This window comes from Passer montanus, unplaced genomic scaffold, assembly GCF_014805655.1.
Source record: "Passer montanus isolate IOZ18808 unplaced genomic scaffold, ASM1480565v1 scaffold3, whole genome shotgun sequence".
NCBI classification, from domain to species: Eukaryota; Metazoa; Chordata; class Aves; order Passeriformes; family Passeridae; genus Passer; species Passer montanus.
In genome coordinates, this window is record NW_024367707.1 from 17874933 (window position 1) to 17889653 (window position 14721).

The window sequence follows — 14721 nt, forward strand, 5'->3', positions numbered from 1 at the left end:
ATTTTACATCAGAGCAGCATCCAGCAAAATGGAATTTCATATTGCATAGGAAAATATTCATAATTTATTTCAGTATGTAAAAGTGCTATGCCTTGTCAAACAATCCTAACCATAATTGACAAGGTTCCCTCATCTGCCTAGGTTTTCCAGCTGTCTGGTTTCAGAGCTACTAAGAAGCTCAGTGTCTGGCAGCCTTTACCTGCCTTGATTTTATTCCCAGGCTTTGAGGTTGCCAGGCTTCCTGCTGCAGAGCTGGGCCCCAACTATCAGGACGAGCTGGCAGAGGATCAGTCAGGAAATATTCAGAAGAGGTCCCTATCCACTGTCAAGTGAATTAAGATTTTCTTTTCCTTATTTGATCTGCATCAGCAGGGCAGGAAAATTTGGATGATGAGTTCTGGGCAAAGAGCAACAACCACTCTGATCAACAACATGTGTTTGCTCAAGGATATCTGCTGGAGACAGGAATGGTATTTTTAACAATAATGTTCGTTCGTGCATTTGAGTTATGGCTCAGCACAGGTAGTGCCAGTACATCTTGAAGAGATGTTTGCATTGGCAGGAAAGTAAGGGCCTGAAGCTCTGTTCCCCTCCCCTTCAGCAGCATCCAAACTCTGCTAATAGCTGTCACTCTGGACAATGGAGAAAATCAAATCCAAGGCTGCACAGATAAATCTTCTTCCCCTCCCCTGCTCCCTTTCCCTCCACTAAATAATAAAGAGCTCCAGCTCTCATTTAACTGTAATGGAGAAGCACACTTGGATTATTCTGAAGCTTTTGGGGACAAATTTGCTTATGTATATTTTCAACCAGTTATTCAACTTCATTGCTGTTCTTGGCATAACTCACAGAACTAATATTTCATGGATGCTTGGAATTGCATCAGTTGTAAATATAGGGTCAGATCCTGTGCTGGTAGAAATCGTTTCAGCTTTCTTGAGCTGCCTGGAGGCAAGTCAGTGTCTGCACTTGAGCAAGCACCCCACTGTGAGTACTCAGCAGAACACAGAGGGGGAGTCCCCTTCCAGTCACAGAGACAGGAAGGAAGGAAAGGCATCTCCAGCCTAATAGCAGCCTCAGCACCTTTATTTACTGTGCAGCCTGACAGCAGGAAAGGAAGGATAAGGGAGCCTTAATTGAGGGTTTTCTATGTAATCTGCAGCCCCTTGCAGGACAGGAGTGGTGAGCATGGAGCAACAGCAGCATAAGTGACACCTCTGGGGAAGCCTTTGTTCTCTAACTCTGAGGTGTCTGTGGATTCCTGCTGGCACTGCACAGCCCTTCACAGTGCTGCTGCCCGTGTGTGCTGTGACTCTGTGCTTAGAGACAGTTTTTAAGTGCGCTGATGAGACTTTCTCCAGGCGGGTCTCTAACCCAGAGATGTGTTGGTTATCTCTGTATTATTCAAGTCAATCACATGCCTCCTTCTTGGCACAGACTAAACACCCCATGGAAGTCAAAAGAACAGAAGACATGGGCTCAGTGTGCACTGCAGACTTTCAAATGCTTGATGACTCATTTCAAATAAACCACCTCCTGTGCTATGTCAGGAGCTAATTCAGTCTGTGTCTGTAGGTTACATGCACTACCATTTTGGTGTAGAGACAAGATGTGGATCAGAAACTGGTGCTAAATGCAGGATGGAAGGTTAAATAAAGCCTGCTTTTCAGAATGAAGCTCATCCCTGGCTCTTCAGCTGGTTCTCAGAATACTTAGGATTTTGGAAAGTGTGTTCTGGTTGCACAGAGTCCAAATCAGGACTGCCATGGTTATCTAGCTAGTACAGCCCATGCAAATGAATTGCCCTTGACACTGAGTATATTTTCAGCTGTTTAATCAGCTCATGATTTCAGGGGCTGTTTTGAGAAGACAAAGTAACATTTCTCAAACATATATCCCTTCAATTCTCTATAAGCCTCAAGACTGCGTTGTAGAGAGAAGGAAAAGAGATGTTTGTTAAAAGGAGCTTTACAAATAATTTATAACAAATCCAAACCAGCATGGCTGAGATTTTGTCCTCAACCAGGACAGAGGCACCAGCTGTGAGACCAGTCCCAAAGCTAATTTGTTTGGGTACCATCATCACAGAAAGAGAGTGGCATTTCAGCATCCCTGCACAGGATTGGAGGCGCCATGCCACGTGGAGTTCTGATGGAGTGATGCTTCCAGTCCTGCTTGACCCCAGCAAGAGCTCACAAGCTGGATTTTTTCAGTGACTTCCACTCTGGAGTAGCTTGCCAACTTCCAGGGTGATCTGCTGCATTTAGGAAAGCCTATTGCTATTCCTATGCATGGTGTGTGAGTCCTAAAGGTGGTAATTTTCTCAGTGTTTGTTGTTCCAAAAAGTATAAAATAAAAACTACACAGCTGGAGGATCTTTTTCCATCTTTTACACTTTACAAATTCACTATTCTATATTTCCCTTATCACAGCCAGTGGCATCAAAATTGAAAATAATATATAGTGGTCTGAAGGTGCAGAAAAAGACACATTTAGATACCCACAGAAGGGGGTAGAAATGATTATAAAGAATGTGCTTTCCCTACCTTTGAATTTTATCTATTCTCAAATCTCATGTAAAAAGGACAGAACTCAGAATAGAATAAGATACAATTTAGGAAAATCTTTTCTTTTCTTTTTTCTCTTTTCTTTTCTTTTCTTTTCTTTTTCTTATTTCCTTTTTTTAATTTGGTTTTTTTTTTCCACTGAGATTACATCTTTGTGTCTGTGTTTTCATGAACTGGTTTGTTATCTGTCACCATTAGCTCAAGAAAAAAAAATATATTCCTTGATTCAGGAATTGCCAAGTACACAGAGGAAAAATGTGCCTTTAAGTCTTTTCACATTATTTACTTGCAGTTCTAAAGACTGTCAGTCAGATCAACAGTTTCACTGGTACCATGATGATTATTACTTTCCCAAAATCCTGTTCTACAGATTTGTGTTGTGTTTTGGGATAAGACTGTAATCTTGCTTTGTTAGTTTTGGAATTGTTTGCCAGGTTTTTGTTTTTTTTTTCCCTAGGAGTAGAGATTTGTGCTTTCATGGGCAAGGAGTGAATTCAGGTTGAATACATACATCTGCCCAGAAATCCTCATAAATTCTCTATGGTTTACAAATTATGCCCTTTCATATTGAGGAATCATAACAAGACAAGTAATGAAGCAGAAGCCACTGGCAAATTTCTAAGATCAATGAGGACACTATAGGAGAAGCTGATAGATAATTCAAAATGTGCAGAAAAAACATGTTAGAACATCACCAATCTCTCTACATGAAGTAATTCCTAAAAACTCAGTCGTCTCTTAGCTAACATAACAGTCATGTAAGAACACCTATTTGGGATACTTGTTTCTGAACCTGTGTCCTCTTTCACAGCATTCACAGGTTTCATCAAAAAGTCTAAGGGTTTATCAAAATATTTTTCACATACTTGTCAGAAGATCTTTGGACTGGGATATTTAATACTTGAAACCCTGTTCTAAAGGGAATTTTAAAGCAAACTGTCCTCTGAAGCCCCTGAAGTTTTCAGATATGTCTGTTTTAATTTCTCAGATCTCTTCAGTTCCTCTGGCAAACCTTCCCCAGCACTGAAAAGTCCAGGGCAGCAACTATGTGCAAAACTCACAGCTACAGAAAGAATCTTGGTGTTCGAGTTTCACTGAAGAAGCTAGAGGACAAGTTTCTGACTATGGTCATGATTCCTGCAAGTGATCAAGGGAACAGTTTTTCTATGAATTGATCTCTGTGAAGCATGTTACGGATCTCTATTCCTTAAGCAGGATTTCTCCAAAGTCTCAGTTTGAGAAGAATTTGAGACTTTTCAAGAAAACATCAACATTTCACATTTTTTACCTGGCATCTCCTCTTAATCCTATTCATGGTCCTAGGGCATTTCAAGGATTCTGTACTTAGCACAGATTCTCCTACAATCTGGTAGCTGTTATAAGCTGAATGCCTGTCACCTGTCTACTCAACATCTGCATTTCAGATATGATACAGCGTAGAATCCAGAAGTTCCATAAGTACTGCACTGTGCAGGCACTAATTCCAGTACTTTTGGGAAAGTCCCATGCTATCCAGTTGTTTTCCTCAAAAAAAGAATGTTTAGACAGATTAGGAGAGAATAAATGGACTTGCTGAATATGGGCTGTGTGCATGCTGCCTCTGACAAGTTCTGACAGCATCCACATGGAGCTGGAGGAGGAGTTCAGAAGGGGTTGGGTGATTCCCCAAAGGACTGGATTGGCTTCATCTGTACGTGCACAAATTTATTCCAAAGCAAATGTTGCTATTCCTTTGGAGGACCAAGTTTCTGGGCCTCCCTCTCCTGCACAGGGTGCTTGCAAACTGTCTGAAGTGCCATGGTGGAATCAGATGTGTGACTTTAAAAGGCAGAAGGAGCATTTGCACTAATGCAATGTGGCTGGCCTGCCTTGAAAGGGGGAAAATGCAGGTTATTGCCACAGGCTTTATGAACAGATATAAACTCGGTATGATAAATAGCCAAATGATGGCTAGCAGTATATATTTTGTGGAAGAATCTTTTTTTTGGCAAAAGCCCTGTCACAACCGGCTGCTCCTGCCCAAGTAGATGATCTGGCAGAATTATCTTCAGAATATGTACACTCTAATGGATATGGTTACAAAATTTTAATCCAAACCTATAAATACTGAAAGGAGTAGAAATCAACTTGACTTTAGAAAGTAATATTTCTTTTTAAATGCATAAAAAATGTGCAGCATCCATGATAGCACAAAAAAATACCCATATTTGAGACGTGTTTGCCACTGTAATTTAGATATAAAATACCTCAGGCTTATTGTTGTTTGAGACATCAGGGCCAGCAATGACTGCAGTCCCAGTGTCATATCCAGCTACATGGGAAACAAGAAAAACACAACTTCTTGGAAAACTAATGTGCGAGGGAGCAAACGTAAAGACATTTGAAAACAATTTTACCAAATGCGCTACTCTTCAGTAAACTGAAATCCTGTAAATGTGGTTTTTGTTAGGTTGCAGCACGAATATAAAATATGAATTTGTCCTCTTAGTGAAAAAAGCACACTGTCTATGCAATGTGGGGTTTTTTGGCTTTTTTTGTTGCTGTTGTGCTGTTTGACATTCTGCTACTGTGTGATCTAGATCTGTACAAATTTATCTGATCTGTGTGGGTTTCATGGGTACTGTTAACCATCTGCTGTTGTAATCAATTTTATGATACAGGCACCAAGTTGGACCATCACAAATAAAAAGAAGAAAATTTCAAGGAATAAATAATTTAGTGCTGCCATTCATTGTGTTGGTTTCTATTTGAAACATCTTCTTTGGGAAATGGAATCTAAATAGTTCTACCCTAAAGCAGAATATAGGATTTTTATTTGCATTGGGGAGCTGAAGGTACATGAACCAGCAATAAATGAGGAAAAGTGCCAGACAGAGTAAATTGTCAAAAGTAAAGAAAGACATTTGATCAGTTTAAGAAAAAGGCAGAAGGAACACAAGAGACTTAGGTCAACTCCTCAGTATTGCATTTAAGCTTACTTCCTGGTGGATTAGATGAAATTCAAGCTACTCAGGTTATGTTATGTTTTTCTTCTTACATTGAACATGCAGTTTTCCTTCCTCCAGAGGACAAGTGAGCTGTCAATTAACAGAGGGTATGACCTCTGCTCACACAACAATATTTTAGCAGAGGTTAGAGCCGCTGGAATCTGGAAAGCAGCAAAGGATCTTGAGACAATTTTTATGCTAAAATAATCTCCATGGTTTTCATTATGCAGTTTACATATTTTTGCCCTCAATGTGATACTTTTAGGGAATGTACTGATAGGATATGCAATTTTTTCCCCCATATATTTTGGTCTCAATGGCCACTTAGGCCAGACCAGCAGATGTAGCTGAGGAGAAAATATGCTTCAGTTTCATCTGCTTCAGTAACACCCCAAAAAGCCAAACAAAATACAGAAATATACAAATCACCATTCAGTCAAGACTTACTGTATTTTCTTTGTGCTTTGCTGCACATTGATTACCATATAGGTCTTTCCTGTGAATCTAGTAGGTCCTTGCTAAGAAAGGATAAACAAAGATGAAGAAAGTTTATAAACATTGAAGGAGCACGCTTCTGGGTGAGGCTTCCAATTAGAGGAGAATGGGGTCAAAATGTGAAAGGGCTGGTAGTAGCTCTATTATAATGTGAGAGTAATCTCAGAGCCTGCAATTTAAGCAAGTGGTTAAGATTTCCAATGTTTTCTTTGCTGATAGATGCAAGTGAGGTTTGAAGAGATTTGGTCATGTATTTTTATTCCACATATTGCTAGTGTTTTAAGCTGAAACTATGTTTTAGGGTTGTTGACCACATGCAGGGCACAGGATGAAATTTGTGTTTTTTCACTCCAGATATACAACTTGGCTTTGATGAAGAGTGGGGAGGAATTTGGGTTTTTCCTTCCTTTGGAAGACTGAAAACTAGCCACAAGTAGCTAAAGGACTTTTCATTGACATCTATAGTGATAGCAAATTGTTTTTTGGTCAGTGGTATGTGTCTTGCTTATGCATTCAAGACTAAAAAAATTGTGCTATTGGACACAGGGAGGATTTTTTCCCCCATTATACCATTAGGGACTGCTGACTTGTGGTTTTTTCCCTTCTGTATTGTGGTCTATTTCCTAGGATCATATGGTCATTTTTACCCCAGAAATGTAATAATATTTCTCAACTGGAAGTCCTCTCATCCTGAAGGCAGAAATTTTGTAAAATTCTAGTCATTGTTCTAAAGGGATGAAGACCGTTACATGGGATCAGGGACAGTTTAATGAATTTTGGTCTGGAGACATCTGGATCATATTGATCCAGGTGGTGTCTTACTGACATATGATACAGCAAAGTAAACTTAGCAGACAGAATGAGACCCATCATCAGTAGAGAATTCTGAGAACCATACACAAGAATTTAGGAGGTGATGAACTTAAGAGGGTTCAGTCTTTGATTCTGTTCACCTGAAAGGACATGGCTTCAGAGGCTGTATTTAACCAGATACACATCTTTGTTTAAAATACAGACTTTACTAGTGTCAGCTATGATTGTATGTCTCGGTTTATCATCCACACTCCTTAATTCAAAGGTCTGAACTAGAAAAACAATTGATCTACCATTTTCTCAGTAGGGCTACTGCAGCAGTGCTTAACATTCTAGACTGGTGTGCTTATTTTTGAAAGGACTGCCACATATTTGTTTAGAGTAAGAGTATAAGGTCAGTGAGATTGCTCATGTGTTAAAACTACGCTCATTGCTGAAGCCAGTCTTCCTGCAATTTGAGATTTACTTATCTGACAGACAGCCAACTTTGCTTTATGGAGATATTTAGGCTGTTTGTCTCCTGGCTTAAAAAGAGGGAGTTGGTTTCAGGACAGGGCTTATGAAAATCCTGGCTTAGAACTCATTTTCAGCTTTAGTAAAAAACCCCAGTTTTTTATACCTTAAAACCATGTTGAAAAGCAGATCTTTATTTTTACTCAGAAGAACCTAAAAAAATCTCAAAATGTTAATGGGAGATAATTGCATCAATATGACTTGAAGTTCGTAACTGAGTCTGGCTGGATCGATCTTCCTTTGTTTCTATTTATTGTGCATTTTACATACTTTATATATAGACAGAACTGTAAATATAAATATATGTATACATACACATATATGAACATGCAAATGTGATCAGCCTATGTAATATAACAGGCTTTATCAAAATTATAAATAGACCTAAAGAAACAATTGGGGAAAGCATGGTTAAAAATTGCCTGAAACGTCAAACTGATGAGTGAAGCATTGTGTTTATCTCTTTATTAACGAAAAATACAAGGCATAATACACAATAACATGAGCCAATCAGGCTGCACATGAAAATAATGCCTCCTGAATCACCAAGACTGCTGAAAATAACAGTCATCACCAATGAACCCTTCTAATAAACATATACACATCATCTTCCTGACTGGTTTTACATGATGAACAATAGTTCTCCCTCTGAACCTCCTACCAAAAAACTGATTCAATTTCTCCGTTTTAAAGAGCACTCCTACACACAAAACCCCCTGGAGCTGGAATGAGGAGACTTAAGTACCTTCTGATGAAAACATGCAGCACCTGGTTCCTCAGTGCTTTTTGTAGGCACCCCTGCATGTGTTCATGTGTTCAGCTCTGTGCGGAGAATCTCTGCAGGACATGGCTCTGAGAACATGTGGAATACATATGGATGATGACTCAGATTCCTCTTGTAAGAACAAAGATGAGTACTTGCAGAAAGATCAGGAAAGGGTAATGAGCAGGTTAGTTTATGGTAGCTTTAACCAGCACGTGCTGGATTGAGAGAGCCAGAGGTACAAAGAGGGCAGATACATTAGTTGTGCAACTTTTCCATGGTCACTGTCTCTGTCTGGGGTGTAAAGAACATTAAAGCAGCCCTCTGGTGGTTCTGCTTCTGCTGGGAATGTGTCTGTACAGGTGGAATCCCAGGAGTCTTATTAAGGCAGCTTTTAATTAGCTTCACTGCTTTAGGAGAGATTCAGAACCTGTGCTTCTGACCTCTGGCTTGAAGAAACATCAACTGTGTTATTTCTCAGCAGGGAAATTTATTTTCTGGATTAATAATTTTTAGTATTCACTTTCTAAAGTAAATGTTTTACATCCTTGAGTGAGGTAAATAAATAGCACACGAAGAAAACTCTGTGTTTTTCTTTTCTGTGACCCTTTTCCGTGCAGCAAAAGGCAGCTCTGTAAGAACTACAGCTCTAATGTGTGCTCATAAAATCTTTCATTTATTATTTATATAATTATTTGCAGAGAGCTGTTGCCATGACAACTTTTACACATGGTGAGATAAATCCTTACATAGACAGTAGTCACGACTCCAGACACTGTCACATGAAGATAAGTCTACATGGACATTTCAGGCTTTGCCAGAATTTTCTAAAGTTGTTATTGATACGAGAATAACTTTCTTCTGCTAAATTAGAGAAAATAGCCTTGTTTTAACCTGACTTACTGAAAAAAGAAAGTTTAATGAATAATTTTTCCATCTATCTGCTTATTCTCTCCTAATATCCTCCAAATCTGTTGACATAATTGCAATTACCTTTCACTATGATGTCTCAAAAATACTTAAATCTGACACACTTCAGGGAAAGTGGTTGTATGAAGGTACAAGAGTACTAAAATAATGTGTCACAGAAATAAATATTCCACCATGAATATGAATGTGGTGAGCTCCTTTTGTACACTTGTTCAGATGGCCAAAACTCATGTTATTTTTGTTGTAACTAGAGGGGAACCAAGGCACAAAAAGTGCAGCTCTGGGAAGGTGGAGGCATGAAGGGTTCTGATGGAGGTTGGAGATGTGGCAGGCAGGACAAGAGGGAAGTTCTTGTGGTGATGGGGCTGTGGGCTTGCAGGACACAAATTAAAATGAAATGAAAGCTTCATTGAATTCTATCACTCAAGGACAACAGTTTCCAAATCATGCAGCCTAGAGCAACCTGCAGTTTGGAGGGCTAGAGCTTAGCAATATCTGAGGCAGTCTAGGCTGCTTGGCTCCTGCAGCCTCACTCACTGGGGCAGAGACTTCCAAGCATAATGAATTACATACACTACATGTGCAGGGGTTAGGAACTTCCCCTCAGACAATCCAGGCAGTCAGCTGGCACCACAGCCCAGTGATTTGGTCGTGATAATGCAAGGCAGATTTTATCCTGGGACAATCTGAAATGGATTTTCATCCTTGGACTGAAAGAAATGGAGCTCCTCTAAGTTTCACAGCTTTTTGCCACTCAACAGTGACACCAAAAGCCACCACAAACTCTTCAGGCTTCTCATCATCTATTGGATTATGGGGATCTGGTTTCATATTTGGAAATACACTATGGCTTTGTTTGGAAATGCAGTATTTGTTTGGAAATGCAATCATAGATATATAGATGTTAGGTTTTTTTGAGCAATTCTATATTTATATGTGCACTTGCTCATGTTAGTTGCTCTGAAGTGTGAGGATTGAGGGAAAGAGACACATTCTTTGAATGCTTAAATCTGAACAATTCCAATCACAACATTCCAAAGCAAATGAGAAATAAGGTCAGTCTTTTGCACCATAATGCCTAAAAAATTGTTCTGTATGCGTTTACTTCACTGACTTCTTTACTGCAGGTATTGTTCTTCCTGTTATCAGTGATGTAAGTTCAGAATCTTTAAAAGTCATTCCAGCTTCAGATGTTTGTGCATGAGAGTTTGGCTATGATCAACCATTTTGTTTTAGTTTGATTATTATTCACTACAGAACATGTACAGAAAAGCCTTAGAGTGTATCAGAAGGCTGGAAAATGCAGTGGATTGACCATGGCTGAATGCCAGATGCCCATAAAAGCCACTTTATCACTCTCCTTCTGAGTGGAGCAAGATGGGGTGGCACAACAATGCATCAGATGATGAGGAAGAAGGGCAGGTTTCTTTTGTCACCTCAATTTATCCACTGCACTCCTTAAATTCTGCCTTGAAAAACATCACATTTAACACTTTTTCTGTTATCATTTCTTCTCTTCCACTCTCAAGGAAGCTTGGCAGTCAAAGATTAGTGATTCATGCACTGTATGATTTATCAATACAGTCCAGAAATTCTCTAAATTCAAAAGGAATTAAATAAAACATTTTCTAAGAGCACAAAGTAAACCTAATAGCCAAACAACAGTGTGAGAAATTTGCAGGCAATGCAGAAATAGCCAATAAAACAAGCCAGTCAAGGCTGCCAAGAAGCCAGATGCTGTGATAGGAAGAGCATTTTTCACAGCTTTCAGTCCATGTCATGTGATTTCCAGCTGAGGAAAGGAAGAAGACACTCTAATGGTATTCATTTGTTAAGACTGGTGACACCTTAAGTGTTTAATTTCCTAATCTTTTTCTTTAAAGTTTGACAGGAATTTGAGAATAATTAAAAGCCCTTCTGATATCTGGGTCTGATTTTGGTGGCCTCATACTTATCCTCATTCATTTTTATTACCAGATCACCATAATTGTCATCATAATTCATTAACTAGGCACTATTTGAACAAGAGTGGGCTGGGAGTGAAGTAGAAAGGGTTTTGGAAATCAGGCTATTAGGTACTTAAGCAAGCTTTCCCCTATAGCTCTTCCACAGCTTCCTGGCACAATGCCTGGCTTGAGCTAGCACTGATAATATTTCGTTTTCTTAAGCACCACCTTCATTTGCAATTTTGTCCAAAATGAAATAATGCACTCAGGCTGTAAGTGGAGCATATTTTATCTGTGTATATTTTCATTCCTCTCTATATGCAGTTCATGGGCTTTCAAAAATAGGCCAATAGAATTAATATTTTGACATGAAAATGGTGAAAAAATGTTTGGAACTATATACAAGATCATTTGAATAGTTTGATTTTATCGTGTTTTTTGAACAACTTATAACTATGATATCTTTCGTTTTATGTATCTGTATTGCTTGTGCTACTGAAAAGGTCACAAAACAGAAAAAAAAGGGTAAGAAGTTTGATCTGCTTACCTATTCTCATAGACATGCCACCTCATTAAATCTGGTTGCCACATAAGGGGCTTGCATCCTTTCAAATATTTCTGAGGGTATTCCTGGGGATACCAGGACAGAGAATACCACCTTGATAGAAAGTCAGTCTGCTGAAAAGCAGCCCTGCTTCAGGAGAGGAAAACAGCCTCCTGGATAAGCAGATTCTCTGACAGAGTCAACAAATAAAGCAAAAACGGTTGGCATACTTCCTGGACACTTTCAGCTAAGGCATAAATTTCCTTTTTGTCTTTACAAACAACATTTCATTATAAACTCTGGAAAGTTTCCAAGAGAATTTGGGCTTAGACCTATCTTTCCCAAATGGAAATAGATTTTCCTACCTGCAACACTCATGTTAGTGTAATGAGGGCCACTTTTACTGCTACTAGGATTTTAGGAAGTAGTCACTGAGCAAACCACCTGTAACTATCAATTACTTTCATCCCTCCCCTAATCTGAAAGAGAAAAATTCTTTTATAGACATAGAGAATGCTGAAGAAAGAATGGAGCATGCCTACTGAACCAGAGAAAGTGAGGCAAAATAATAAAGACATATATTTCCCCTAATATTAGCTGAGAGGTCATGCATCACCACAATTAAATACACAATGTTACTGTTACTCAAAGAAAAGGAGAAAGCTATGCTGCAGAAAGAACAATATAAACTTCTTACATACATCTCCTGAAGAAGAAAAGAATATTCCTCCCTGTCAGTTCAAGGGCATTTTTCAGGAGCCTTTCAGCTGAAAGAATGACAGTCTTGCTCCACTACTTGACTTTCTTACCTCAAACTGCAGCAAAGAAATGCATCTTCTTTCTCAGGAAAGCATGATCCTTCAAAGATGATGAATGTGAAGGTAAGAATTAGTCAAGGGCCTATTCCAAGTGCAAGAAGTGCAGAAAATGATGGAAATCATTTAATTAATATTAGCTAGTTAAATTTAGTGATGGAAAACAGAAGGACATATCTCTTTACCCCAGCCTCAGCCATGGAAATAACAAGTGTAGAGAAAAGGCTTTTGTTTTTTTCATCTTTTCACCGCCCACAGCATTCCCAGCTGCAAAAAGCTCTGGTGCCTCTCTCCCAGAGAAAGCCAAAGGCAGCACAGGCCCCAGGCTGATCACACTGGCATGCCAACGCTCATGGCAATTTCAATTGCTGTGTTGTATCAGTTAAATCAACACACCAGTTGATCTGCCGGGTAACAAATTTGAAAAGCCCTTCTCCCTGAAGAGAATAAAGTCTCAGTGTTGTTTTCTGCTCTTTAATGTCCTCTTGTAAGTATGCACCCTTCCCTTGGGAACAGCAGGAGAAACCAAGCTACTCAAACTGTGCTTGAACTGCAGACACCTCTGTGGAGATAAGAGGCTATGATGAGCTCTCTTTTGCTGATTCTCAGCTTATTCCTGAGAGTACATGTTGTCACAGCAACGCACCATCTTTCACAAGAATGACATAATCTCTCCATTGGAAAGACTTTTTTAAACAAGACTGCACTTCCTTTCACCTCCTAAAATAATCTCTCAATGACTCTCAGAAACTGAATGCAGACCAGCCTGTGTAGCAGAGTGTGTGTCCTTGCCTTGTAGGAGGCTCTGGCTGTTATTCACCTTTCTGCTAGAACAAACACCTCTCTCAGCATTTATTGATGCCATTGTGAAGTACTGGCAAATTAAAATGCAAATGGTTTAACCTCAGACACTGCAACAGGAGAAAAAAAAAGCACTTTAGGCTGAAAAGCTAAATTTTCAAAGTGACATAAGACATAGACCAAACTGCGTGAGAACTCACCATCCAAGTGTGTTGTTTGGTTTTGAATGAAGACAGCAATTTTATTGAATTAATCCACTTAGGAATACCTCTCTTTGCTGCCCACCCCAGCCCTTCCCTCAGTGGGAAGGATCAATGGTACTGGCAGATGCTCATCTTCTACGTCCTTAAAGAGCCTCAAGCTTGCCCAAACAGGTCAGTTCATTTGTAACTTGTTTCTAGGAAAAATGTGTTTTCCTATGACATTACATCAGTTTTTTTGAAGTTTAGTCCATTACTTCTTGTATGGTCATGGAGAACTGGTTCTCATTCACCCTTTCAGTAACATTTTCCACCCTTGAAAATTGTTGTCACATCCTGTCTCAGGCTCCTCTTTGCAAGCTAAACTGCCTTAAGTTCAGATTTTTATTGGAACTCATGACTCATTTCTAGATGGCTTGACCAAGCTGAAAGAGAACACCTGATGCAGCAACTCAGACACATTTAACTTGAAACAAATGATCATTAAAGTATTTTCAAAATGAAGTTTGTTTTGTTTCTTTTTCTTAACTTCATAAGTATTTTATGATTTCATATCCCAATATAGAATGAAAAGAAGTGTAAGAATATCTAATTTTCCATTAATGGAAATTAAATTTTAGCATCCAAGTGACACTTGTGGATAGTTTGCTTCCATTCAGCTTCAAGTCAGAGGATGATGTACTTGAACATGCAGGTTTTTAGGCTAAAACTGAAAGATGGAATAAATGACCAAACTGCAAAAGGTCTGTTCTGTTGATTGATACTATAGCAGGCAGGTTATTGTAGATTAAGAGCAAAATCTGTTTTGGAGTGTTATTTCTAATGAGTGAATCTTGTACATCCTTAACTTCACTGTGCATAAATTAACAGCACAATCTGAAAGCCTTGTCTTGCAGCTCACTGGGGTGCAAACTACTTCTCTCTCTGGGCTAGGGTCTTGACCAGGTTTAACTGTTAATTTCAATGACTACAGTTCTATGCTTGATCTCTGACATTTCTCACCCTAATGCTGGGTTTCATTTTTTTATGGTTAGGGTCTAAATCTCTGTTCCTGCTGACAGGGTTGCTCTCATCTCTGTGGATCTGAATTTTGAACCAATGTAAGCCTCACCTTGTCACCTTCTTAGCATTTAACAGTAAGAGTAGGCGGAGAAATGTTGCAAGCATTTAAATATCTTCCAAGCCAACTGGAAGACTATTTGAAGTCCAATAGACTAATAGATTAATTAGGCTATTAGTCTAGTAGGAGTCCACCAGGATGCTGAGTTGGCTGAAAATCAATTGTTCACTGCTCTTTTTGGATTAGGCTTTAGTCCTGCAGCATATAACTCATGTTCATATAGGTGA